This window comes from Dermacentor variabilis, chromosome 4 (assembly GCF_050947875.1).
Source record: "Dermacentor variabilis isolate Ectoservices chromosome 4, ASM5094787v1, whole genome shotgun sequence".
Lineage (NCBI taxonomy): Eukaryota > Metazoa > Arthropoda > Arachnida > Ixodida > Ixodidae > Dermacentor > Dermacentor variabilis.
In genome coordinates this window covers 205,801,645-205,806,950 of record NC_134571.1, presented here as the reverse complement: position 1 = coordinate 205,806,950, position 5,306 = coordinate 205,801,645, and the positions used below count along the sequence as shown (strand labels likewise).

Genomic DNA, 5,306 nt, shown 5'->3' with positions numbered 1-5,306 from the left:
AGCAAGACCCACCTCAGTGGGCCTTGCTGTGCCCGGATACAAATTCCTCACATTACAATTTCCTCAAATATAATTTCCTTAAAACCATTAAGATCTTGACGACCTAGTGAGTTTGAGGAAATTTTAACTTTGCTCGCCTCAGCTAAAGTGTGGCTGAAGTGTTTTATTGTTTGTGACTTATTATTCTTCAGGTGAACTTCAGGTGAAATGGGCCCTACCATGCTGAATACGCCGGTTCTCGTCCGATCCCCGAAGCTAAGCAGCATTGGGCTCGGTCAGTACTTGGGAGGGAGACCACCTGGGAACACCGAGTGCTGATGGCACCCTTCTTTTTTTTTTGCGTGCTTCTGTGACGTTTTTTTTTCTTTTACACAACGTGTGGGTGGTGGCTGGTTGCATTCACTGTAACTTACGTTCAACTGGAGCCAACGCCGAAGTGTAAAAACAATACGCAGGCCACTACACGATATTGCACGCGGAATGACGGTCGTAAGCGGTATACATAATGATGGAAAATTTAGTCGCACAAGCTTCTAACCGCTTACCTATGACACCCGCATACAGCTCAATGACAACTCCTCAATAAATTAGCACATTTTGGGCTGCAACGCACGCCAAATGTTGCGCTCGCCCTCTTGTTTTTGTGAGCACGACTAGCACGCACGCATGCAGCGAACAACCACAAACGGAGTAATCTACGTACACGACGTGTGCGCGTATTGTTCGCGGAAAGACTGCCGCGTGCGTGCTGTAGCAATACATTCGGCGACTGCACATAGCACGATACAGGTGCAGTCATAAACAACGCATCCTTGCCATTTTTCGTTCTACAACAACGAGTGGCGTATTGTGTGCTTGTACGCGCCCCGTAAGGTGGAATTAAGGGCTCAGGTTTTTCACCACATTGAAGAGCGTCTATGCAAGGGAAGACAGCTCATAATAATGGGCAATTTCAACTGTGTCCTCAGTGCGCGGCATAAAACAAGCGTTCGTGGGTTTAGAGAAAAAAGCACTCAAGTGTTGTCGCGAATTGTAGAGAACTGGGACCTTGACGATGTGGCAAAGTGCCTTAAAAGAGCGCGTGCTGTGAAGTTGTGATAGGAGTTTAGAATGTTTGAATGTCGCGGCCGAATGCGCGTGATTGCTGTGCGGCGGCGACGGACGAAGAGGAAGAGAAGGACCGTTGGCTGGGCGGAGACGGCAGCCATGCGATCTGCATGAGCTGCCTGGGCTGGCCTTCCGAACGAGCCGAGCAGTCATCTACCCAAGGCCGGTGTTCCTGGGTGTGCTGGCAGAACAGGCCGGGCTGTCCTTGGTCGTCAACCGGCCTGCTCCACTGCTGGGCGTGCATCCGACACTGGCGTGTTCCGGTGCAGCTAAGCCTTCCGAACGGTCTACCCTGTGGCGGGCCGACGTCCCGACCCTGCTCTCGCGCGAGTGGCTCGTCGTGTGCCGGGCACCCGCCCCGGCCTCCAGCACCTGCGCCACTCGCCGCTCGAGATTCATCTCTGCGCCTCTTCGTGCCGTGAGTGTGTGATACCGACGCGCTATCGGACGCCTTCCTACATTGACGCTGAGCGTGACGATACTTACGCGACAGACATTTATGAAAGGAACTGTGTGTGTGTTATCGTGTACGTTATCCTAGTCCCGTCCCCGTGTCATTAAAGCCTCTCTGTGTTCATTGTGCCATCCCTGTGTGCTTGAGGCCTGGGCCCACATCTTCCTATCACAAATTTTGGCGAGCCTGCCAGGATTTTCTAACGCACAGGAGGAGCGATGGAGATCGAGAGGTTGTATGTCATAGGGAAGGAGCTAGGAATGACAGGGGCGGAGTTAAGGCGTTGGATTGATACAGAAATCGTGAGGGAACGCGACCAGCGCGCCCAACATCGGGAAGACGCGAAAGCGCAGGCAGAACAAGAGGTTCTACGATTAGATGCGGAAGAACGAGTGCTAAAGCTCAAGATCGAGCTCCAGAAAAAGACTGCTGGCGCACAAAGCGCACAGAGTGGCAGCACTACGGAACAGTCGATTACCAGGGCAGCTCCTGAGCTATTCAGTCCTCATAAGTTGATCCCGCCGTTTAACGAAGCCCGGGATGATTTAGACGCCTACTTGCAACGTTTTGAGCGAGTGGCAACAAGTCAGGAATGGCCCCGCACAAAATGGGCACTCTCCCTCAGCCTCTGCCTGACAGGAGAAGCGTTGATGGTCATAGGACGGCTTGATTCTAATGCAGCCTTAGACTATGACAAGCTGAAGACTACTCTCCTTCAGCGCTTTCGGTGCATTGCTGAGGGATACCGAGAAAAGTTTCGAAACGCAAGGCCCGAAGACAATGAGACTGGCCTACAATATGCAGGTAGAATATCGGGCTACTTTGACCACTGGCTTGAAATGTCCTATATTGACAGGACCTTCGACTCCCTCAGGGACACCATGATTGCTGAACAGTTTTTGAGAAGATGTTCTGCGTCGCTGCGAGTGTTCCTGAAAGAAAGGAACTGTAAGACCCTCGCTATGTAGTCAAAGAATGCCGATTGTTTTATAGAGGCACAAAGCCTGACCAATCTGGGTAGAGAAAAGTTATCCAAGGAGGTCGTGTTAGACTCTGCTCGCAATACTGAACCTCCAACAGCGATGCCGCGTGCAACTAATCGGTGCTTCCTTTGTGATAAAGCAGGACATCGAGCTTCGGAGTGCTGGTCCCGGACTAAAGAGAACTCTACAGGTCGCGGATGGTCCGGCAGAAAGAGACAACGAGGTGAAGCCTCAAGAAGGGAAAATCAAGGACAAGCTTCGTGTATTCTGGCTCCGTCGCAAGCCGAAAAGCCGACAGAAGAGAGTGGCGGATACGTAGTGCTTCAAGGTGGCGAAACGGTCCCAATAGTCAACATGACGTTAATGCGACAAGTTCCCAGATGTGACAGTGGAAATCTGCCAGTGGGAAGAGGCCTTCTCGAATCACAACCGGTGTCTGTCTTACGAGATACTGGCTGCAATACCGTGGTAGTGCGACTGTCTTTGGTACCTGAGGACAAAATGACAGGAACAAAAAGTCCAGTGTTCTTGCTGGACCGCTCAATCCACTACTTACCGGAAGCGATAGTTTACTTAGACAGTCCATTCTTTACCGGCGTCGCGCGAGTTAAATGTATGCGAGATCCCCTGTATGATGTGGTATTGGGAAACATTTAAGGTGCCCGTGCACCTGATGACCCGGCCAATTCATGGTCTCAGCAGAAACACAACAGCGACAAGACAAGTTACCCTGCCAACAGGATGTCATCCGCCGCTCAAGCAGAGCTACCAGACGTAGAGGGCCAAACGTCCACAGCAGCTAAAAACGCAGCCGCCTCCTCGAGACATATAGAAGACTACGAATCTGTTACCGAGCTCGTTGCTGTGACAAAGGAAACGAAGATACGGTCCCTGCCTACATGGGCTGTCCCGCAACCCGCATTCACTGGAATAGAGCAAGGCAAATTAAAAGCTTTACAGAGGGACTATGGGTCTCTGAGGACATGCTTCGAAAAGGTTGGCAAGATGATGGTCGCAGATGGTCGCGCAAGCGAATATTACTTAAAGGATGACATTTTATACAGGAAGCACACAGTGTCAGGTAGGAAAATACTAGATCAGCTAGTGGTGCCAAAAGACCTCAGGGAGATGGTGATGAAGTTGGCTCATGAAGGGATCCTCGCCGGTCACCAGGGTGTGACGAGAACGGTGGATCAAATTGTTGCTGAATTTTACTGGCCAGGGGTCCAGTCGGAGACGAAACGGTTTGTTAAATCGTGCGACGTCTGTCAACGAACGGTGCCGCGCCATTTAGTCGGACGCGTCCCACTGGGTACAGATGGCGCGACAGGTCTACAGCTTGGAGAGACAACGCCGCTTTACCCATCACTCGTCGGAACGCAGACATCAAAAGACATCGCCATTTCGAACCAACTGGCTATGGATCAGCACTCAAAGTTAAAGTCGAGAAGTCTCGGAGCAGTTCTTTTGCAAGAACCCGACGGGCGTTTCCATCCCGTGTCCTACGCTAGCCGGAAGCTTTTGCCACGTGAAGCTGCCTACTCCATAATTGAGAGGGAGTGCCTCGCCATAGTGTGGGCTGTACGAAAATTTCATGTGTACCTTTACGGTAAATCGTTCATCCTTCAGTCCGACCACCAACCGCTGCGATACCTAAATTCGGCGACGCACGTCAACAGTCGCGTACTAGGTTGGAGTTTACTCCTTATGGATTATGACTTTCATGTGGAGTATATTGGTGGATGTGATAACGTTGGTGCAGACTATTTAAGTAGAATAGCTACGGACCCGGACTAATGTGCCGTGAGACTAGTAGTTTGAACTGTGTGACTTGTGATACTCCATAGTGCTACCCTCCTCGACTTCTTGAACTTGGGGGGAAATGTGAGAGGAGTTTAGACTGTTTGAATGTCGCGGCCGAATGCGCGTGATTGCTGTGCGGCGGCGACGGACGAAGAGGAAGAGAAGGACCGTTGGCTGGGCGGATACGGCAGCCATGCGATCTGCCTGAGCTGCCTGGGCTGGCCTTCCGAACGAGCTGAGCAGTCATCTACCCAAGGCCGGTGTTCCTGGGTGTGCTGGCAGAACAGGCCGGGCTGTCCTTGGTCGTCAACCGGCCTGCTCCACTGCTGGGCGAGCATCCGACACCGGCATGTTCCGGTGCAGCTAAGCCTTCCGAACGGTCTACCCTGTGGCGGGCCGACGTCCCGACCCTGCTGTCGCGCGAGTGGCTCGTCGTGTGCCGGGCACCCGCCCCGGCCTCCAACACCTGCGCCACTCGCCGCTCGAGATTCATCTCTGCGCCTCTTCGTGCCGTGAGTGTGTGATACCGACGCGCTATCGGACGCCTTCCTACATTGACGCTGAGCGTGACGATACTTACGCGACAGACATTTATGAAAGGAACTGTGTGTGTGTTATCGTGTACGGTATCCTAGTCCCGTCCCCATGTCATTAAAGCCTCTCTGTGTTCATTGTGCCATCCCTGTGTGCTTGAGGCCTGGGCCCACATCTTCCTATCACAGAAGTACACACGGTTTGAGGGCTCCAGTCACGCACCCCAGGACCGCATTTATGCGTCTGTTGACATCCTTCCGGAATGTAACGGTTACGAAGTAGTGCTAGTGTCGTTTTTTGACCATTGTTTAGTTCAGTGCTGCATAGGAATTCCAAAGCGAGGTAACACTTTCTCATTGGAAACGTGGAAATTAAATAACAAGCTTCTTCAGGATGAACCGTTTAACCGAGCAGTAAGAGAAGAA

At 52.0% G+C, this 5,306-nt stretch overlaps 1 pseudogene; it reads left to right on the top strand.

The window, feature by feature from the left end:
- Positions 1 to 204: 204 nt before the first annotated feature.
- Positions 205 to 323, top strand: LOC142580526 (5S ribosomal RNA; annotated as a pseudogene).
- The last annotated feature ends 4,983 nt before the right edge of the window (positions 324 to 5,306 follow it).